General features: G+C 34.6%; 2 long non-coding RNA genes across 2 annotated transcripts in view; one reads left to right on the forward strand and one right to left on the reverse strand.

Moving 5' to 3' along the window:
• The window catches only part of LOC118716572, a 742,455-nt gene that overhangs the window by 429,899 nt on the left and 288,084 nt on the right, over nt 1-24,472 (reverse strand). The gene's annotated exons all lie outside the window — the stretch shown is intronic.
• LOC118716762 lies at nt 520-20,620 on the forward strand. The gene is made up of 3 exons (XR_004987238.2): nt 520-530; nt 5,197-5,201; nt 20,398-20,620. It is a non-coding gene; the product is annotated as an uncharacterized LOC118716762 (long non-coding RNA).

The raw sequence follows: 24,472 nt of genomic DNA on the forward strand, positions 1-24,472 counted from the left end.
ACAATTTGCATATTAGCCTTTTATTATATAGGATTATTATTAACCTATTTTTGCCCACCCTGAATATATAAATAGGAATAAAGGCATGAACTAATTGCCTTCATTATAATCATAGAAAAGTGACATTTTTAAGGAAGTCTTTCCTTTAAGGTAAAAAATCAGCACTCACATTTGTAACTTTAGAGGTTTTATAAGAATCTAAAACCAGATAGAGGCTTTTTCTAATATTAGTTTTGTTTTGTTTTGTTTTTTGTTTGTTGTTTTGGTTTTGTGACTGCTTAGGATCCCAGAGGAAAGATCCTAAAAATAAAAAAGAGTAAACCTTAATATTCTAAGGAGGGTATATTCTTACTTCTTGGTTGTAACTTTTTCTTCACAATGCTTTTATTTTTTAGATTCAGGTTCCTCACAAATCAAGCTTAGTGATTATTCATGTACTAAATAAATGTTCTAGAAAAGACGATATCGGTGCAGTTGTTGGACCAAGTAAACTTGTCTAGTGAGAAAACAAAGGGAGATAGTGGACAGCAGTCATTCATGACTGTCTAAAACCTGTTGAATGCCCCACATGTTGGTAGATCTGTGTAAATCCTTTTAATACGTCATACAAAACCTTCATTCCTGAACCTCACTTGTTTGGAGAAATAGATAAAACCATGGGATAGTAAAACTATTTAAAGTTAAACCTCAAAAGACATGTAAATTTTTTACTTTTCATTGCAACCAATAATAAAATGTAAGCAAAACACTTAATGCCTGCTCTAGAGTAGGGGTGTCGAACTCAATCAGAGAAGGGGCCAAATTCTAAAATCCAGCCTAAATCGCGGGCCGAATGGTTTACTGAACAGTCATAAACTGTCATTGTGATGGAAACGCAGCGGAGTGCAGTGATGACAGCGCGGTGTGGGCCACATTGCAAGGCCTGGCGGGACAGATTTGGCCCGTGGGCCTTGTGTTTGACACATGTGCTCTAGAGTAAGCCCTGTATTAGTGGTGTCTATTACTTTAAATACATTTCACACTGGAACCCAAACATACACTTAACCCATGTGTGGACAAATGCATATATAAACTGAAAAAAAAAATCATGAAATAATTGTTATCCTTACTATTCTTTCATTCAATTGTTTAAAAACAACAACAAAAGATTGAAATACACTAAAAGGTCTACAATTTAAAGGCCATGCAGAATTTAAACATATGAATAGCACTAGTGAAAACTAGGGTATTTGAGTAATAATCTGAACTTTTAGAGGCTAATGGCATAGGTGGAATTCATTAATGCACTCATTCATTCCTGTATTCAAGCAAGCTTGATTTTACACGGGATTATTTATTGACAATTACAACTGAGAGACATTAGTAAATATACTAGTATATACCAAGTTCTTAATAGGAATACCAAATATTATAAAAATGTTAATTCTTCCCAAATTATTTTATGGATTTATTGCCATCCAAAAAAATTCTTACTCTTTTGGTCAAATTTGACAATTTTATTCTTTAATGTATCTAATATAAAATAGTGAAAGGAGTCTGAATAGTCAAGGCATTTATAAATAAAAACAAGGTAGGAAGAGAAGAATGCATTAACATATATTAAGGCTTATTATAAAAACTAAAGGTACTGTGCATGGATTAGTGCACCACTGGGGTCCCTCTGCCTGGCCTGCAGGGATTGGATGGAAACTGGCAGTCCGACATCCCCTGAGAGGGCGCACTAATCTATGCACTGGCCTCTAGTATGCATATAAAATCTTTGGTTAATCTCTTCCCAGCCTCCCCTCTTCCCTCTGAGATTCCTCAGTCTGTTCCATGTTTCCATGCCTATGCATTGAGTGTCTGCCCCCTAGTGGTTAGTGTGCATCATAGATACTAGTCAAATTGTTTATATTTTATATATAAAATAATTGGGACAGTATGGTGATAGTCCTAAGCTAAACAAATAGACTATATATATATATATATATATATATATATATATATATATATGAAAGCCAAGAAAATGAACCACACAAATATGGACACAATATATGAGAAAAATGGCATTGCAAATCAGTGAGAAAGGACAGTTTCCTATAAATGTTCTGGAGAACTGTGTGTACATATGGAAGAAAAATGAAATTAAATATTTGCTTCACACTCAACATAAAACACAGTTCTATGGCTTAAAGACCTAAATGTGAATGACACACCATGATTTAAACAGACATAGGAATCAGTGGCCAGCGGAAACCAGTTTGGCTCAATGGATAGAGTGTTGATCTGTGGACTGAAAGGTCCAGAGTTCAATTCTGGTCAAGGGCATGTACCTTGGTTGCGGGCACATCCCCAGTGGGGGGTGTGCAAGTGGCAGCTGATAGATGATTCTCTCTCATCAATGTTTCTAACTCTCTGTCCCTTTCTCTTCCTCTCTGTTAAAAAAAAAAATCAATAAAATATATATATAATATATATAAAATCAGTGGCCATACAAAAATGTGCCTTCAGAAATTAGCCAACAGATTGTCCATCACCAATCAAGAGCTCTGCAAATTTCTCAAATGCAGATAGATAAAACTAACAAGATCAGTTACAAAGACAACTGAGGAAAGTGCTCATAACTTTTTTTTTACAGAACTTATTTTGAGGACAGATTTAATGAGTTTATATGCACCCCCCTTAATCTAGAATTTTCCTTAGAGATTTGCAATATAAATTGCCAAGGACAAAAACAAGCAGTAGTATTTGTAGTCACAAGGTAAATTTCAGCTATGAATGAGAGATTTCAAATCTGATCAGAAAACCAAGATTCCATAAAGGCATTCTATTCTCTGGGATGTCAAATAAACTGAACACTTGAAGCCCAAAGAAATGAAATCTGTGCCTGTATCTACTGAGACCCACTTGCTTGGAGAGCACTCAGTGAGAGGAGCATCCCAGTGGAGCATGCTATTTCTAAGTCAAGACTGTTGGATGAAGGTACAGAGGAAGCCTTAATGGATCTCAGTGGGATTTCCCAATGTTCCCTGAGCTTGGTGAACTCCCCAAAGTTATCACCTGCTAATATAGAAAAGCTAACCTTACTAGAAGTCATCACAGTCAGGGAAAAAGCCACCTTATGAGAAAGATCTTAGCAATGTCTAAGGAGGTAGAAGTCAGAAGTGAGCTATTTATATCATCAGGGTCTTGGCACAAGTGGCTTTAATGTAACTCTTTTGAGTCAAGGGACTAATTAAAATCATAAAATGTCTGTGACATATGACTTCCAGATTGGTAGACACAGCAAAGTGAAGATCTTGAATTACATCTAAACAGTGTCACATAATTTTTTTGTATGTATTTTCTGAAGCAAGCATTGATTTTTATTTATTTATAGTTTTATCTTTCCTGAGCAAAAATTTCCTGGGAATAAACAGCTAAGTCATGTTGACAGTATGTAGACTCAATTCTCAAGCTTAATAGTTAGGTTACATGTAGGTTGATACAGTTCCCATCCCAAAATATTGAAAAGAGTTAAAAAATTATTTTTCAAAAATATTATGTCTACAGTGTATAAATATAATAAATGATCTGAAAAATTAGCAACATATTATTTACTATATTAATTTGTGATCATGAGAAAAACGTATAATTATTTTATTTATTAATTAATGATATATTTGGAAAATATAATAATATTTTATAATGCATGCTCTTTTTCCCCTCTCCTAATTCCTATAGACAGAACCAGCTATATAATTGTTTGCCATAGTGAAAAATAATGTGTACGTAGAGTATAAGAGGACACACTAAAAAATCTAACAATAACTGCAAATATTTCACCCTGTTCCCGGGAAGACTAGTTAATTTGGGTGAGGGCAAGGGGGAGAGATTGGGAGATCAGCAATAGGAACCCCAAGCCTTATAATTGAAGATTATAAATTTTCAATTTCAAAAATTTTACTAACTAAAAGTTGGTTCATTAGATAGAGATTACAAAGAATGAACATATACAGTGTTAATCCCTTTTGAGGAAAACAGTCTCTCTCTTAAATTGCTAAGAAATACAAATCAGTACAAAATATAACCGAGCATTTTTGCAGTTTCGAAGCTTTAAAGTTTCCTGTATCTCTGAACCAAACAATGTATATCCAGAAAATAATTAGAAAGTTGTGAAAAGGTGTAAACACCAGCTTTTGTTTGGCAGTATCAGTACAACCTGGATAAATAGATATAGACTAAATACCTATCAATAAGAAATTGAATTACAGGTCCTTAAACTGATTTTGTAGAACAATAATTTGGGTTTGAACAGTTGCCAGTGATATGATATAAGAATAAAAATTAGAATTATAATGTACTCTTATTGCTGTAAACAGACTTTATGTATATAATAAGCACAATAGCCTCAAAGTATAATCTCAAAAAGGATGAATATGTTTTTACTGCAGGTGGGGGCTATGACAGCTTATTCTTGTCTTCTTAATGTGTTTTATTATCTATATTGTTGAGTTGACATATGTTACTTTAGTATAATTTTTAAAAAGACCAATCTTATGTTAAGGAATAAAGCATTCACACACACACACACACACACACGGGTTAACACATGTACTTTCAAAATGTTACCTATTGGGAAAGCATCCTTCCTGGTTTGTGATTGAAATGCTTCCTAGATTTGCTGTACTATGGGTATACACTTTCAGTTATGCAAGTTGGAAAAGTTCTGGAGATCTGCTGCACACCACCACACATGAAGTTAACAATATTGTATATACATTTAAATTGTTAATCTGGTCAATGTTATGTATTTTGTCATGAAAAACATCCCCTATAATTCTGAAATAGTCACATGTGTCCCTGTTGATTTAACAGCAATGGCATATAACTGAAATGGGTTTTAGGCAAAAGAGATTTTAATCCAGGAGAATAGTTTGGGAGAAAGAGAGGGAGGGATATATGTATACACAATGGGATGGTGGGAATGGTGAGAAAGTTACATAACTCAAGAGACCTCTGTACTCTTTATTCAAATGAACAACCTTTTCTCTGGGTAGGCTAACTATTAATAGAAATCATAAGTATAATGAACTTCCAACCTAAGCTTTAAATAATTAATACTGAATATGAACATTAAATGAATAACTTCAGAGAATAGATTTTATAACATTAATCATACCTATTATTTCTTCATAAAGATTCATTTCCCAAAATAGTTTATTTAGTTTCTTTAAGGTTTGGTATTCCATATATGTCATGAAACAGTATTTCATGTTTTATACTCAGCTTGTCTAGCGGTATAGCAATATATGGAATATATTTTATCTCTTATGTAGGATTTTTTTTTTCTTCAGTACACTGCTATCACCCTGGAAAAAAGGTAACAGGTCCACGGAAACTTGTTTTTCACATTTTCACAAGAGAAATGTTATTTACTATAATTGGTAAGGAAACCATACAAGGAGCCCCCAGAGTCACATTAAACTGAGGGATCTGCAGTAACAGCAGTTTCATTACAATCTTTCCGCATTTCTTCTAAGAGGTGTCAATAGGAAGGCATCTAGACAATCACCTGTTTTTACAACAGGTGTCTAAATAGAAAGAATACTTTGGGGTGATTTTTAGCTAAATACATCCTTAACCTTATTTCAAAAGAAAATTGTCTTTATTGATTACACAAATACGATGATTAAATTCTGCTAGCAAATAGACAATCATCTATTGATTACCAAGGTGAAAAAGCAAATCTGCCTTAGATGCATTGTACAAATTGATAAATTATTTAGAAAAAAAATGTCTTTTATGAAATTACTAGAAGCCTGGTGCATAAAAATTCATGTACTGCGGGGGGTGGGAGGGGTGTCCCTTAGCCCGGCCTGCCCCCTCTCACAGTATGGGAGCTTTGAGGGGTGGGAGGCGACCTGGCAATCAGGGAAAGGTGAAGCCCCATCACGTCTCTGCTGCTGCCACTGCTGGCAGCGCAAGCCTCTGCCAGCCCTGGTTACCTGAGCCTCCGGCATCGGCTGGGCAGCAGCCATCTGAGGTCTGCCTACGCCTTGGGCTGGTCTTAAGGTTTGCCTGCAGCTGGGGGCCACAGGGACTGGGGGATTCCAGAGGCAGGCAAGTGGAGCCATCTTTGAGGTGGGTCAATCAATTAGCATATTCCCTCCTTATTAGATGGGATATCAGTTATGGTTAGGTTTTTCCTTGTCCAATATTTGATCTCTCAGAAGCCAAGATCTGACAACTATGTATATTCTGAATCCCAACTTTCCAGTCTTTATTAAACTTATTAGTTTATTAGTTTGAGTTTCCTGACCTTTAAATATGTAGATTAAACTGATTTTCATAAGTCAACTCATGACAATTTTTTCAATTATATTAGATACAATATCTGTATTTTTAGGATTATATTTTAATAACCTACAGAACCTAAGTCTTTACATGCTTAATCTGATTTTGTAACAAATACACCATTGCCTGTGTGCCTATTTCTTAAAAAATATATTTTTTTTTTCCTCTGTCTACTAATTACAGCCCTAATGACATTGAGTGTTTTGTTTTGTTTTGTTTTCTTATCAAATACTACCAGGGTAATTTTAAATACCAAGAACTGTTATTTCACATATCTAAAAGCAGTAGATCTTACTTTATTAAACCTCTTAAAAATGTTTAAAACTCTTTTAAGAAACACAGATTCATTTTCCCAGATCTAAAAGAAAGGCTTTTATTTTCTTCTCAAGGTCAGGAATTGGAGAAAGGGGCATCTTCCAGGAGAGAGAGAGAGGGGGGGGGGATTTTTATCTATTTTCATCAAGGAGAAAATGAAAGATTGCCCTTTGAAATTTGGGAAAATAAAATAGAAACCAAAAAATAAGACTTATTGTTTTCTGCACTGATACCTCTACTAAACGGGTGCTCTCTGTTCTTCCTCCCCCTACATCAGATGGTCCCTTTTCAGTAAATGTCACTCTAAACCCACTTATGACGCTCAAGCTATTTCTTCCTTACTTTTGCTGGCAATAAATAACCCCACACAGCCACACCTGAAGAATTGTTCTAGCTAGTGGCTATGTCCTCTGCCAAAATGAAAAAAAAAAAAAATTTCAATTGCAGAGCTTACATGTTCATATTTTTTTCACTTTTCAGTATATGGAAAATGTAACTAATATAGAAAACAATAAAGAAAATATATATTAAATGGAACTATAGACTCAGACCGCATTTACTTCTATAATTAAAGCAATTATATATCAATATCAATATATATCTATCTATCTATCTATCTATATATATATATATATATATATAGTATTGAAAAGCAGCAAACAAGCAGTTTAACAGAACCCTTGTTTTACAAGGACATAAGAGCATTGCCCCTAAAGTTCTCAGTTATTATTAATTTTGTTTTGCTTTCAAATTTATTTAAAAACACACACACACAAAAGCCCTAGCCAGTTTGGCTCAGTGGATAGAGTACCAGCCTGTAGACTGAAGGGTCAGGGGTTTGATTCTGGTAAGGGCACATGCCTGGGTTGCGGACTCAATCCCCAGTAGTGGGTGTGCAGGAGGCAGCCAATCAATGTTTCTCTCTCACATAGATGTTTCTCTCTCCCCCCTTCCCATCTCACCTTTCCTCCTTTCCTCCCTCCCTCCTCTCTCTCTAAAAATCAATGGGAAAATATTTCAGGTGAGAATTAACAAACTAATAATAATAATGAACAGCCCAATTAAAGCTTTTTAAGATTTTTTTCAAATGGACACATTTCAGTTTGTGGACTCTAAATTGTAATGAGAATAGATTCACAGTTGAAATGTTTCTTGGGGCATGTATTTTTTATTTTTTATTTTGAAACAGAGATACCTACAGAGGAAGTTTATCTGAATTAGTAATTGTGTCTATTGGCTCATTGTTTTGAATTTATTTTTTATGAGGAATATGAAAGGTTTCTCATCATTAGATATCACGGAATTTCTACTATAATACAAGCTGAGCTAGTCAAAGTGCTGCTATCATTTGCTGCCTTGCATACCTGAGAGGGAGGAGAATTGGAATGGAGAACTTAATCCATATGCTGTATGAAGATTTGAAAAAAAATGGTAAGGATATCAAACTTAAACCACATTAAATCAAGATGAGAAATAAAAGGAATTGTCATTTTAATTTAATTTTTAAGTTTAATGTTTGCATAATTTTTTCCCATGTAAATAAGTAATTCTTTGAACATACATATTAGGATTATTTTAAAGTAATGTTTACCACAAAGCCATTTCAATTATGAAGTCAATTGTAATAATTTTCACATGGAATTGAATATCTGTAGAATTATGAATGTTGTGTATTATCTTCATTTTTCTATCATGATAACTTTGAGTCTCTATGTCAAGCACTATTTATTTTCCCTTTCAGGAAACCAATAATCAGAGTACTGAATTAAGTAGGAATTCCTCTATATTTTCTACCATTCATCTAGTATAGCTCCATCCTATCCACAAAATATTATACCAGACCATTCTTCTTAAAGACTTGTTACAATCAAGGTATACTCTTTTGGTAGTATTCTATTCTACCGACTGATCTAATAGCTTATAAAATAAATAAAAAAAGGAATTTTTTTTTGTCAAAGGTTGCCTTTTAATTTTCAGTGGTAATTATTTCTTTCTAAATTATTTTCCAAAATAGTGATTATTGCTGATACATTAGTTATAATAGTAACAATTTTAATATAATAAATACCTGAAATATGCCAGCTATTATTTTTTAATGTCAACATTATTCTAAGGTATTCATTTCTGATTTTTGTTTCTAAATATTGAAGTTCAAGGAGTTTAACTTATTTAAAGAAGTAAAGTCAGACAAGACCTAGTCTAAGATTCAAATGCAGGTTTGTGTGGCCTTAACATCCATATTTCTGCCCCAAACTACACAAACTTTTAATGCACTAATATCAAGCTCATGAGCTTACTTTATGTGTACTATTATTATTTTTAACTTAACTTCTTGGAAAAACAGAAAAAAATTAGAAGACATGGATTATGCAGTTTAAATATTTTTAAAAAATGATAGATGCATTTTTTTTCTCTATCTCTATGGAAGATAACCTCATAAACAAACAAAAAAATGACAAATTAGAACAAAAGCAGTATTGAGGAAGAACACACAATTTTCTGATGATTTTAATAGTGAGAATAGGCTACTGAGGATTGTTCTGAATTATTTGTCCTTGGTGACCAGTTAAATGGGATAGAAAGCCATCTGTTTGGACAGTTTGGGCATTAATTTGTATTGTATTACAGCTGAAACATATAATCACATGAGTTGCTCCTGGTCATAGGGCTCCATTCCAGTTGTATTCATCTCTTCAATGTCTAAAATGCTTTTTCAAGAGAAGTATGACTCAGACAAAAATTTTCTTAATAAGCCATCTAAATGGCCATAGATATGAAAAATGTTTTGGCTAAAATAGCAAATAAAGTTATGGAGATTTTCATTATATAATTTGGTATTTAAGATCTTAGCTGTCTGTCCAGATTAAAAACTGGTTAGAAATAAAGTCTATATACAATCTGAGCATTACAACCAAAGTTTATTTGTTAGCCAGTATTTACTTAACCAAAATTTGGTTGATATTTTAAGGTTAATGCCATGTTAAGGAAAAATATGTTTTCTAATAATAATAATTACTTATTTCAGTTAAAGATTCACAAATCCTAGTAAGTCTATAAGTTAAGTAGTAAATTAGTTGTATTGTGAAAAACATTCTTATTGTAATACCAAAAATCTGGAGAGGATAGAATTAGGAATTTGATAAAAGATTAATTTGAAATTAACCAGTAATATTACATGACAAATTCATAAAAATTAAAAAAAAATTAAGATGGCTCATGCCCCTGCCCTTGCTAAAAAATATTGTGGTTGAAAACAAATATGTGCATAAACTCTCTACCAGTAATAAATAATAACACTTAAAAATCAATACAAATCAGTAAAAAACAATGGATAGTTGATTTCATTTTTATGCTTTCTTCTCCAATTACCACTTGATAAACCAAACCTAGTCTCTAAGAATAAAGCATAAAGAAAGGCTTTAAACTTATTTAGTGAAAATTTGCTTTATAAAGATCAATTATCTAATAGCATATAAAATAAATAAATGCAGTTCTGTTAACATGGAGGGACTTGAGAGTTTTAAACCTTTTGTTTGGTACTTGAAACATGCTATTTATTTAATCTTTGGAACAACCTAATACATTTGTATTATTATCTTTACTTTATACTGAGAAATTCAACTTAAGAAATATACTAGCCAACATTCACACAATTAGACATTGGAAAAAGAGCATTTGAATGAGTATTCAAACATTATGACCACCTGAGAAATAAAAGAGACTGAATATGAATTTTGAATTATTTTAAAACTGCAATATAATTGCCTATAAATTTTCTCAAGAATATACATAGATGATGTGTCTGAAATTATTCTATAATGCTCATGTAATGCCCACTTTGCCTCTCAAATATTCAGTAATGGCTCTTGTGGCTCCTGTAAAAGTTGAGAGTTGTTCGTTCAGAGGTTTCGTGGTGGAAAAGGAGGGAAGGGATGAGTTCCATGGCTGGCTTAGTGTGGTGTTCCACCTCGCTGGCAAGCACAGGAATGGGCAATTTGCATGCTGGACTGGACGTTCATATGCTGGTAACTGGATTTTCCAGCCAGAGGTGATCATAAAGGACCCACTGCTGCCCTCCCATACAAACACACATAAATGTAGAAATATTGGAAAAGCAATGAAACAAACAAAAAAAGAGCTTTTAGACCTCTAGACCATTATCATTATGGAGACCACAGAAAATACTATGAAGCTTCCGCATTGAAACTAATAGAACTCTGATAATATTTTCATATTCTTCACTTGGTTATAAACAAATAAGTTACCTAAAATATAATAATAGTAAGGGTGGATCGTCAGAGGACTTCAAATTCTGACATTTCAAAAACTCTATATTCCTCAATGTAATTAAACAGTCAAATTAAACAACACATAACCGCTACTTTGTTCTTGCCACACTAAAATCACAATGTTATATTAAATACAGTGTGAGGTTCAGAGTGTGGTCCTATTGAAGATTCTTTTTCCTTTTATATACATCTGTAATGTGTGTCCAGTATTGTCTATGGTTTCTACTGTTTCAACAGTAATAAAAGATATTAAAATTTCCAAGAAGACTAAATTTGCTCAATAGTACCAGTGAGAATTTTAAAGAATCACATTTAAACTTTATTTAATAATGTAGCTTCTTAACTATACAATCTTAATTTACAAATACATAGTAAATCAAAAAGCAAAGATACCCATGTAGAATGTATGGTATACTAATTAGTAAAGTAAAATACATATTATTTTTTAAAAATCTGTATTTGGTAGTATAACACATAGTTTATTTTTAAAACCTGTGTTTGATTTAGAAAAAAGGTAAATGAGGAAAGCAAGAGAAGTTCCGATCTGCCCTTGTGTGGTTTACCATGACCTACTATGTGCCAGCACAATGCTAGAGGTTTTAAATACATCTCATTTGAACCTTTCAGTAATTCTACGAGGGACACTCATTGTTATTATTCATAGAGTACAGTTGATTAGAAGATGGCTTAGACTGATTAAGTAATTTGCTAATGCTCAGCTGCATACATTCAGAGACCCATTCTCTAAAACTGTAATTTTAACAACAAATTACACACAAAGAACTATGAAGTACATATCAAGATAGGCACACCAAAGTTTTTCACTTGGAAAGGGAAAAACATTTGTTCAGAGAGGTTCAGTGATTATTTTCTGCAAGTGTAGCTTCCAACGTTAAAAATAAATAAATAATTCTACCATGAAAGGTATGTGTCATTTCGAGACGAAGGATCCTCAGTGGCCATGAATTCCAAACCTATTCCCTTATAATGAAGAAAATCAGCTTTTGGGGAAGAGAGAATTAAGGCCTTATTTAAGGTCAGAAGAGGCTAGCACTACCATAGTCCAGGTCATGAACCAGGCATCTTGCTTGTCAATTCTATTATTTCATTTGTAGAACTCATTTCTTTTTCTTTTCTTTTTTAAATATATTTTATTGGTTTTCACAGAGAGGAAGGGAGAGATATAGAGAGCTAGAAATGTCGATGAGAGAGAAACATCGACCAGCTGCCTCTTGCACATCCCCTACTGGATGCCCACAGCCCAGGTACATGCCCTTGATTGGAATCGAATCTGGGACCTTTCAGTCCGCAGACCGACACTCTACCACTGAGCCAAACTGGTTTCGGCTGTAGAACTCATTTCATCGGCAACTAAATATTATTCTGTTTTTGAGAATTGTTGTCCACCATTACCTATTCTCTTCTCTGCGTGATGAATAAATCTCTTTGTTAAATACACATCTTACCTATATTCTTTTCTTCCTTTAGTACTGAAAGATCTTCTTTTTGGTACCCCAAAAACATCTACCCAATTGCCTGATACATAATAGGTATCAATATTTTTAATTAATGATTCAATAAATGGAAACCTTATGAATGCATGACAGAAAATTTCCAACTCTGTTGTTTCTCAACTTATCAGAATATTCATGATTCTCTTAAGGGTAAACTAATTTTCTAAAAGTATGTCCAATTTTTTAAAGAAAAATATAACAGAAAAGCATGCATCAAAAACACATAGTACCTTAACATTAGAGTTTGTATTATCTCTATTTTCTTCTTTAAGTTATTATATGCTTTTAAATGTTCTATGGTGATCAAATACTCCTTTTGGTAATTAAAAATTGCTGTTTGTATTCAACATCTAATTTGTTTGCATTTTATTTTGAATAGTTCTTCTCACTCATGGGTCACAACCCATTATCTAAAGCTTGCTTTTGGTATTTAACTGATTAATCTATGTATAGGAAATACTAACTGTCTCTATTTTGGCATTATTCAATGTCATTATTCTACAGATAATTGTTCATCTAGTTGGTTTACATTGAAATTCAAATCTTCTATGCCCTTGTTGATTTTCTTCCCAGTTGTTCAAATTATTAGAAATGTAATACTGACAGCTTTAATTGTTAATATTGGAGGGTTTATTTTTCCCTTCAATTTTGTCAGTTTTTGCATTATGCATTTTTGTGTTTTGTTGTTATGTGCATATATCTGATAGTTGCTATATTACCCCAAAGGATTTATCCCTTCATCATTATAAAATGGTGTTTCTACTTCACAGATAAGAAAATTAAGACTCAAAGAGGCTAAGTAATTTCCCAAGGCTGAAATTTCAATTCAGGTGTTTGGATTGCAAAACCCATTGCCTTTTCACTTTTCCTTGTCTTCCAGAAGGAATTCCACATTAACTTTTCACACTTCCAATGCAAACTCTTAACTGTGTATACCAAATCCAATCACAAAAATCATTCTATATTATATTAAATTTTTAGGGTTACTGATGTATTTAGACCTTTATTTTCTAAAGACCTAGAAGTATAATACAATATTATTTGCTCTAGAAATAATACATTGTGTTATAACATAAAAATTTTATTTATATGCCATCTATATTGTTTCAGTATATACCATTTAAAAAGGGACAGCTTCAACAAATCATAAATATCAAAAGGAATCTGGCTTTACAGATGAGAAATAAAACATGAAATATGTTGATAAAGGATGGAACAAAGGAGAGAAAATTTGATTTGGAATAAATACAGTTTTAATCCTCCATTAGAGTAATATGATACATGTTTATTTTCTAATAGTTGAATGATTTTTTCACATTAATCTTTATTGTAACAGAAAACATCCAGTGTGATTAAAGTACATAGTTATTTCTATATTTGTCTGTGTTATTTTCTCCTTATAATTCAAGAGACTTGCTACCCATTTTATGGGGGCATTTAAAAACTGCTTCAGTTAGTACTTCACCTCATTAGATTGTTTGGGGTTGATTAATTAAAATGTCTGTGATATGGCCTCTATAAATGATAATGGCCACATAACAGTTACTAGAGCAGTCCTATTGTAGGTAATCCAGTTGAAGTAATTTCTGTAGACAAGTGTCTTGCTCACATGTATGGAACTCTCAGGACCTACTGGGGCAGTTTTTCTATAATTTAGTTTTATGGCTTTCAGTTTCAATTGGATTTCATAAGCTTAATGGCTTTGGAAATGATTATGAGTAACAATAATTCAGAATTGACCTTTCGGAATTAGCTGTTTGTTGTTTTTTTTATTGGTTTAGGTAGCAAATGCATCTAATTAAATTTGTCAGAAACAAAAATGTGTTCTAATAGCTTCTGACTTACACGTTATAATTTATATTGTGTTAGATAAATATTTAAGTGGTGAAGATAACCATGATAATAGGACTAAGTCATGCACAGTAACCCAAAATCAAAGTATCTATGTAAAATATTTTATACTCAATTAATCATGCAGAAAAAATAATTTGAGGACTGTTAAAAATTCAATCAACTGACAATTGAGCTCTGAAGTTTCACAGGACATAGTTTAAATATAAAGGATATTAGATTGTTTACACAGAAAATAAAGTAAATTCTAGTCACAACCCTAAAATGAGGATCATTGTATAATTTATGTACATTATAATGCAAAGTACTTTACATGTATTGTCTTTGAATGCTCACCAAAATTCTATGGGGTATAGGCTACTATTAGTTCATTTTACAGATGAGAAATTGATACAAAGAAAGGTGAGATGATTGCTCAGATTCACACTAACAGTGGTTAGTCAGAGAAAAGTTTCCTTTGTTTGTGTAATGTGTGTTTGCCTCAAGCATATGATTCGAGAGTCAAATATCCTAATTAAACATCTCACTACAATAATGCCATATACTCAGTAATTGTAAGCTTTTGGCTCTCTTCTCTTTTCTAGCAATATTTAGTGGTAAGTTTTCAGAAGAGAGAACTTTCTGGAAGAAAAAGGAAGGTTCCACAGAAGAAGGGGAATAAAGTTTGATCTAAAGGGCAGCTACGATTTGGATAGGCAGATAGAGAAATGAACATATAGATAAGAGAATATATGGTGATAGAAGATTTTGAGGAAGGACTAAGCTTATTTTGCTTATAGGAGATAGAGGAGGATGCAATTAGGAAATTTTTAAGTGAGATGTAGGAGAAAAAACTGAAAAGAGAGACTAGCCCAGTGGACAAATGCCTTGAAAAGCCACACAAAACATAGGAGCTCTGACTGAGAGAAAGACAGATCTCTGAGACCAGAGTGGCATGTAATAAATTAATGGAAGACAAACATTTTATAACTTAGTTAACCTTTTTAAAATATCACTTGTTCTCAATTGTAAAATTGTAAAAAAAAAAAAAAAAGAATATGTATCTCAAAGGATTATTATAAATTGTGGAGGAAAAACAGCAACCTCTCAGAGTGATCTGATCTGATACATTGCTAAATGGGCAGGTCGTGATGGTTAGTCATGCCTCAGGCATATAACTTTTTAGTAAAATGTTTATCATTGCCTTAAGTAAGCTCAGCACATTGCTTTTATGCATCTAGGTTAACACACCTTTGAAATAAGCCATCACCATCCTCAAGAAAGCATATTAACTTGTTAACTATTTTGTAATCCACTTCCCACCTTTACCTCTCCCACTTCCACGTAATTTTCCTTACATCCCCTCCTTAATTTCCAATGCATCAATGAAGCTGCAAAGCCATTATTCTCCAGAGCATTTGAGATCTTGCTCCCTGGCATATGTCCTCAGTTTGACTCAAATATACTCATAAAAATTCTCTACAGGCTTAGACATTTCTTACATCCACAAAATAAGATAATAAGGAAAAGCACCTAGTACAGTGTCTGAAGCACTAAGTGGTTCATATGAGGCATCTGCTAAAATTATTATTTTAATAGTAGGAGTAATAGGAGAAGAAAAAGGAGGAAGAAGGAGAAGAATAATAGGTAAAGGAGGAGGAAGAGGAGGAGGAGGAGAAGAGGCAAAACAGCAACCCTGGCTGGGGGGCTCATCCCATACAACAAAAAGTTGGAACATCCTCCCATACAACAAAAAGTTTCAGGTCATGGAACATACAAGGTTTTGGGTTAGATCCCCAGTTGGGGCACGCATATAGGAGGCAACTGATTGATGTTCCTCTCCCCCTCTCTCTCCCTTCCTCTCTATCTAAAATAAACAAACATATCCTTGGGTGAGGATTTAAAAAATATGTCCACTGCCCTAAAATTGTCAACCTCTTCTCTCCTCCCTCCTTCCTAGCCCGAGGAAACCACTGATGTTTTCACTGTCTCTGAAGTTTTGCCTTTGCTGCAGTGTCATATAGTTGAAATCATACAGGATTAGTTAGATAGCCTTCTCAGAATGTTTTTTTTTTTCATTAGCAATATGAATTTAAGTTTACACCATGTCTTTTCATGACTTAAGAGAGGTTTTTTGTGTGCTGAAAAAATATTCTATTGCCTGGCTGTACCACAGTTTCTTTATCCATTCTCCACTGAGGGAGATCTAGATGCTTTCAGGCTTTGGCAATTATAAAGAAAGCTGCTATACATATCCTCGTACAGGTTTTTGTGTGGATATAAGTCTTTCATTTAAGCTTTCAACTCCTTTGGGCAAACACCGAGAAACGTAACTGCTGGATCATGTAAGAGTATGATTATATTTATAAGAAAATGCCAAACTGTCTTACAAAGTGGCTGGCATCACTTTTCATTCTCACCAGCAATGAATGAGTGTTTATGTTGCTCACATAACTATAATATTAGGTAACTGTTTATATTTCTAAGTTTTTGAAAATGATTATTACAAATACTACTAGCCTGAGAAAATGACCTTTTCAAGAATTGTATATCCAATGTATACCTGATTAGAATGCAAATTCCTTTGGGAACATAATTTATACAAAAAAAAATTTTTTTAGTTGGAGTTACACGGGTCAATAAAACCATACACATTTCAGGGTTACAACTTTAACACCTCTTCTCCCTACTACATCTTGCACTCACCACCCAAAGTCAACTTTCTTTCCACCACCCTTTATGCCCCCTTTGCCCTCCTCCACCTCCTCCCACCTTCCTTTCTCTCTGGTAGCCATCATACTGTTAGGGGCATTATTTTTACAAAATACATTTATCTTTATACACATTTTGAAGTATCAAATTCCCTAAAAAAGATACTATTTGAAATAATTTAGTCTACAATGCCAATTTTATTCCAAATCACAGATATCTCTGTATGATTTCTAAAGGGTAAGAGTTAAATGAGAAATTAAAAAATTTGAAAGTGCCCAATTTCTGATACAACCTTCTTTGCAATTTCTAACCAATGGAATAGGAAACAAACAAACAAAAAAAAAACAACAACAACAACACAATAGTACCTTCTGAGTATGACTATTAGTTAAAACTAATGCATGTGGAGGATTTTTAGCAATGCTTCTCACAATAATTTAAATGTTTTTATATTGAGTTCAGTTTTAGATGTATGCAAAGATTGAGGTTATAATCATCTTAATTTTGTGATTTGAAGAATTTAAAGATTTATTTTAAGATTAAATACTTCCTACTCTAAAAGAGGGAGCATTCTGTAATATTTTTTTAAATGCTCCTACTTAATGAGGGATTTCTTCTTTCTCTGCTTAAAATGAAAAAAACAATTTTGGCCCAATCCTTCTAGCTTAGAAACTATCTGTTATTTTCATATTTATAATGCCACAATATTCTGAGAAATATATGAGAGTCACTAAATGTCAGTATAACTACAAGGGCCTATGATTTTTGTCATCCCTACCCACATATGAATCACTTGCTTTATCTGAAAATGTAATCATCCTTTATATTCCAGTATTAGTATTATTCCCTCTGTGAAGCCATATTAGACTTATACACACCAATGTCACTCTTATAAACTCTGCAAATCACAGCAATCTGCTTATGCTTCTTGCATCAAACATTGCTGGTTGCTCATCTAGCAGCCGCTGCTGTTCCGCAGACACACTTCACATTATCTATAATACTCTAATAATAAAAGTGTAATATGATAATTAGATGGGACAGCCAAATGACCTTCCAGACATTGTTCTAGACAAAGTTGCGGCCACAAGGGCCGAAGCAGGAGCGGTTAGGGGCCATCAGGCAGGCAGGCCAGTGGTCAGGTAGAATCGGGCAAGCAGGAAGAGTGTTTAGGGGTGATCGGGGATGCAGAATGGTTAGGGAAATGAGGCAGGCAGAGTGGTTAGGAGTGATGAGGCTGGCTGGCAGGCAACTAGTTAGGGACAATGAGGCAGGCAGGCAGAGTGGTTAGAGACAATCAAGCAGGAAAGCATGCAAGTGGTTAGGAGCCAGCAGTCCCAAATTTTGAGAGGGATGTCCAAATGATGGTTGGACATCCCCTGAGGCATCATGGATTGCGAGAAGGTACAGGCTGGGCTGAGGGATTCCCCCACTCTCCCATGCACAAATTTCGTGTGTGGGGCCTCTAGTAGAATATAAAGATACAAGGTGTTTTATCTTGCAATGCTGCTTTTCAAATGTAATCAGTGGCACTTGACAGAGTCTACAAGGAGGTTTTTAGAGAAGGTGTCAGGCTTAGAACATCAGGCATGCACAGATAAGTCAACTTATATCCTTGAAGGAATGAACTTGGGATTGAAAGTCTGTGGACTGGAGACAGAACTACAAGAAGGAACTTCCCTATCTCTTCCATGGTTTTTGTCACAGAATTCAATGTGCACCTCCTTCCTTGTTGCTGTGTGTGATAATAAACCCTTATTGTTTAAGGCAATTTTGGTCTCATGTCTCTTATTTAGTTCTGATATGCTACTAATAGACCACATTCTAATTTATTGGCATGGGTGGTGGACAATGGATAAGTATTTGTTGAATAAAAGCAATAGAGAATTATTTTCCCTTTCCTATCTGGATGCTGCCTGACAAGAACACTGCTACCTACTTCAGGAAGTAGCTGGAAGGGAGAAAGGCCACAGGCATGTGCATTGCACAGGTTAAACTACTCTGCATGGGTTTCACACGCAGGGTATTTAATTTTAAACCATAGGTAAAATCATTAAGCTAATTTATTGCAGCTTATGCAGATTGTGCAGCAGTTAAGGTTTATATTGACTAAGCTTTATTTTAGCCACTAGAATGAATAAAATAACATAAACTACAGCCAAATACCAAATTCTGATTTTAGAAGTGATTTCTTCCATTCATTCATTGTTTTCTTGTTCTCAATACATCTCTATTATAGAGCAGAAATCCCCTTGGATTATAGGGTTTTAATTAGGTTGTTCCTTTAACATGTTTTATGCCTCAGTACTTTTTATGCCCACTTCCACTCTGATACCGGCTTTATATAAAGCTGTCCTTGTGAAGCATCCATTTTATATAAAAACTGCTGTTTGAAATTTTAACCCTGCTATTTGGCTTCTGTAGATGCTTGATTGCTTAAACAGTAAGGAAAACAAGACTACTCCCACTTCAGAGAGGACATTAAACCTTCCCAAGATGAAATTATCAGTGCTGGCACCAGGTCAGGCCTTTGGTTGAAGTCTCCTGGTCCCAGCACATAGGGGCTCTTTAAGAACTTGCAAAGGGGACTGGAAACACCCCATATTTGGGAGACAAAGAAAGTAAAATCATATAAATATCCCCCTAACTGGTTTGGCTCAGCCTTCAGAATGAAAGGTCCCAGGTTTGATTCCTGTCAAGGGCATGTACCTTGGTTTTAGGCACATCCCCAGTAGGAGCTGTGTAGGAGGCAGCTGATTGATGTATCTCTCTTATCGATGTTTCTCTCTATCCCTCTCCCTTCCTCTCTGTAAAAAAATAAATAAAATATATATTTTAAAAAAACATATAAATAGGGAAAATTTTCTCCATTTTGGGGCCCACAATTTGAGAGATATTTTCCTCTGAACCCGAGTGTAATAAATGTAACTCCATCTCTCTAATTACTGCTTGTTTTTTCTCTGGTTTTCTGTAACATTAATGGTTCCCTGAGCTGGGGAACAACTGTGCTTGGCCTTTTGGGCTCCGGTGAATGGGCCAGGCTCTGGGGAGCCGGATAGGCCTCTGGGAGGTGTCACTCTGCTGATTTGCAGAATTGAACCCGGGGACTCCGGGAGCTCCTGGACCTCAGCCCAGGGCCTGGCTGGAATCTGGAGAGAGTGGACTGACACTTCTGGACCTGTCGACAGAATCTGTAAGGTAGGGGCCCTTATCGGTCAGGCCCATTCTGAGGGAGTGAAAGAGGGAGCTTGATCACCTCCCCAGAAGTCAAGGACTTCCTCAGGCAAATTAATCAGGAATCAGGTGGACTGTTTAAACTCTAGGTAAATATTTGTTAGAAGTAAAAAAAAAACCTCTGTCTGGTATATAAATGTGGGACTCTTGAGGTGAATGAAGGAATTATGAGTTAGCCCTGCCTTTAGTTTGTATGGGACTAGCCAATTTGCTATGAGAAGGGGGACTGGATGCAGTCTTAACTCCTCCGGTAGGTTCTCACCAAGATGTTGGTGGAGAATTCTGTTCTGGGGCATGGGTGCAGGGAGTGCCCCCATGGCCATCTAGGGAGTTGTGCATTGTTTCATTTATCTGCTCAGCTCCAGTTTGGGCTAGTTTACTGAGAGAGTATGAGTAGAGATGTTTGTCTGTCTTGGCATAATTGTCTACTCATTAACTGATCTGTGTGAAGCAAAAGCCACTTTGTGCCTTCTGGCTGTACCCAGGAAAGATAGGGCTGATTTGCTGTGACAGAACGCAAAAGTCTTTAGCAGCTGTGAGGAGAGAAGTTTCATTCTTAAATTCTGGGAATGGACATGAACTGACAGTGTTGTTGGGTGTTTGTGTGCTTGTTTGTTTGAATTGATTTCAGAGAGGAAGGGAGAGGGAGAGAGATAGAAACATCAATGATAAGAAAGAATCATTGATTGGCTGCCTCTTGCATGCCCCCTACTAGGGATTGGGCCCACAATGCAGGCATGTGCCCTTGACTGGATTGAACCTGAGACCCTTCAGTCCACAGACTGACACTCTATCCACTGAGCAAACCAACCAGGGTCTGATAGTGTTTTAAAGTTCTGAAGTGATCAAGCTACCATAAAGTCAAGGAGCCTGAAGAGGCCGAGGAGTAACTCTTCTGACTGTGATTAAAACAGAGAGTAGTCAATGAAAGTAAAGTTGTTTTTGTTTATTTTATCCCACCATCTGTGCTTAAACATTAGAATAGCATTCACAGGAACAAGGCTGCCTTCACAAGGGGGCACTGTTTTCTCAATATATCAGCGCTGTTATGAAATGCACATACTAGAGCACACCTGCTGACTTAGCCTCCTCACACTCTCAGTACAGTTCTAACCATAGGCAGTATTATCTTTCAGGGCTCTGACACAACCACTGTGGTGGGTCTGCTTGGATTCCAGGCAGAATGCACATTTACAAGAACTGTTTCCTCAGAAAAAGGAAGCTGTGGTCTCAGAAGCAAAGGAAGACACTGGTTTGGTGATGTAAAATTTTTAAAAAGACATGAGAAGGATATAAAATTGCAATACACCACAAAACCTACAGAGCTTCTCAGGTGACAGAGAAATTGCACCGATCGATTTTAACATCCCATTAAGGCCAGCCAGTAAACCAGAGAATGTGTTGTCTGCAACAATGAAGCATTTCTCTGGAGATTCCGCTTTGGTAGAATAAATAAAAAGGGGCAATTCCTTCTATTAATTCGGTTCACTCTGGCCATTGATAGGAATAGAGTCGGATTACTGCAAATCTTACACTTGGGGGAAAAGACTACTATAACTAAATAGAAGTTGGAACACAAAATGAGTGATAAATGTTATGATATAGCCTCAGGTCAATCAAAATATTTCTTTCCAGTAATATACAGAGAACATTGAGTAAATAGATGAAATCTTCATTATGATGTTCAAAATAGTTGAGCTAAAAGTATAAGCATTAAATTTGGGGGTAGAAAGAGATGGATGAGATATGTCCTTCTCCAACTTGTCAGGACAACAATCCCCTTGTTCACAAATACTGCCCAGTAATGTCAGGGGGATGCCCATATGCAACATCAAATAATATTTTGGCCATACTGAGTTTATGTACAAGAGCACTGAAATGTGCTTATTACTCATTGCATTTAATATCTTCTATTAAATTTAAAAGATTTAAAGAAGAATATATACATTTGATCACTAATGTGAAAGCATTTGTTATGTATATGTATATGCATTTGTATATGTATTTGTTATGTATATGGTACAAGATTTGTTTACTTGTTTCCTTAGTAATATTATCACACAATAAAGATTTGGGAACATTAAACTTGCCAGGATTATTGGAAAATGATACAATAGTTCTATAAATATGCATGCATATATTTTATGGGTAAAATTATAAATAAAATGAAACTCGATTATAGTTTATAGTAACAATACAATTAAGTACATGATAAAATACTTTGATGTTTGTTCTTACTATTACATATATAGTTTTTCTTTCTTCCTATACTATTTCCTCTTTGTCCAGAGGTATACTTGATAAATCTTCATGAGTGATATAATAAGAGAGGTGGAAAGGTAAGAAAGGGATCTACCATATTTCCCAGATATCTTTTTGGGAAACTAGATAAAAGGTTCTTCTATTCACTAGATTATAAAGGCCAAAAGTGTTTGTGGGGAAACACTTTGAGTTCCAATTTAATATGTGAGAGATGGAGGAATTACTGTGTTATCAAATAGATATGCTGATTTGATTCTCAGGAATGAGATCCAAAGAGGACATATCACTTTGAATGTCATTAGATATAAACAAGAGTAGATGAGTTCAACCATGAAAGCTATGGACTAAAAAGAGATTCTTCTATGTTTCCATATTGAGGTTATAGGGCTAATATTGACTCTTATGAGAGACATCTTATAAAAGGTAAGACTAGATAGAGCAAAGAAAAGAATTAAATATATTAATAGCTTGGTGATCATTAAGAAAGAGAGTTTCTATGGTTAATCTCATCGAATCAGATAAAATCCAATTAAAAAAAATCTTGAAAGTTTAAACAGTGGGTCCCTGAATCTTGAATATGGCACATGGCTTATTCAGTGAAGAGACAAACCAATCACTTGGTGGTGATATTGGTTTGCAAAATCATTCAGGTTTCAAGTGTACAAGTCAATAAAATGTCACCTGTAGACTGCATCTTGTGCCTATGGTCCCAAGAAAAGTCTCTTGCCTTTCTCATTTAGATTCTGTGGTATTTTATTGAGTACAAAACTGCTTAAATCCTAAATCTGTGTTCTAGACAGATACCAAACTATTTTTTTCTAAAGCAGACAACTCAGAAACATTTAAGTAGATGGTTACACAAAGCACAGAGAGAGAAATATTTAACCTAAAATGAAACAGCAGAAATGATTGCTCTGCTTGTTTTTATCTTTGCCTAGAGCAAAATCATGGACAAGTTCTAGGATCTACCCTGTTTCCCCGAAAATAAGACAGTGTCTTATATTAATTTTTGCTCCCAAAGATGCGCTAGGTCTTATTTTCAGGGGATGTCTTATTTTTCCATGAAGAAGAATACTGTACACATTTATTGTTAAATGAAAATAAAGGAAATTTATTACCTGTATACAGTATGGTAGTACGGTAGTTGTCAACACAAACCAGACAAACTGTGAATCCTACAGTATCAAGAATTTACTCATTTATTCAATGACAATCATGTCATCATCTTCTGGAACACCATCATAACAATCCAATTCCTGAATTTCCTGGTGAATTTCTTGTGACTCCATTTCTTTCAGAATCAGTGGACAAAATCTCTCATGTTTAGCCTAGCGGGGCCTTATTTTCAGGGGGATGCCTTATATTTCACTCAGAAGGAAACCTGTAAGTAGGTCTTATTTTCGGAGGATGTCTTATTTTCGGGGAAACACGGTAAGTGCAGAGAGGTTAATGCTAGGTAATAATGTCTGTTGTTGTTTTAAGACAAGCTAGATTTTGTGTGCTATAACTTGGTGAAGTAGAAACTGATCCCCACAATATCCTTAAATTTAAATGAATTATCAGTTGGTTGACCTATAGAGAAAACCATAATAAATAAGAGTAATTAAGAATTCACTGAGTTGTGCAAGATAAGTAACACTTCATTCCCCTTATTAAAAAAAAATTAAAAAGACTAACAGATTAAAGGAATGATGTAGATGCACTGCTAGTATATCTGTATTTCAGCAAGGTATTTGACAGGAGAATTTTAAAAATAAGAGATGGAGAATGGGTTCCAGGATAACAGAGAATTTAAATTGATTCCTAACTGGTTTAGCTGTGAGTATTAGGTTCTTGAATTAGAAGAGGCCTCAAATAAGTGGAATCAGCAATTGCAAAGGCTTTTCTATTAAAGATTTAATGAAAGTGAGCTTGTCTGGAAAGTCCTGAATTTGTCATTTAGCATCTCACCACCTCCCTGTCTGGCTTCAGAACTGAATTGAGGCTTTGCTCCAGTTAAAT

The sequence above is a fragment of the Pipistrellus kuhlii genome, unplaced genomic scaffold (genome assembly GCF_014108245.1).
Source record: "Pipistrellus kuhlii isolate mPipKuh1 unplaced genomic scaffold, mPipKuh1.p scaffold_m20_p_12, whole genome shotgun sequence".
In the NCBI taxonomy this organism is placed as follows: Eukaryota; Metazoa; Chordata; class Mammalia; order Chiroptera; family Vespertilionidae; genus Pipistrellus; species Pipistrellus kuhlii.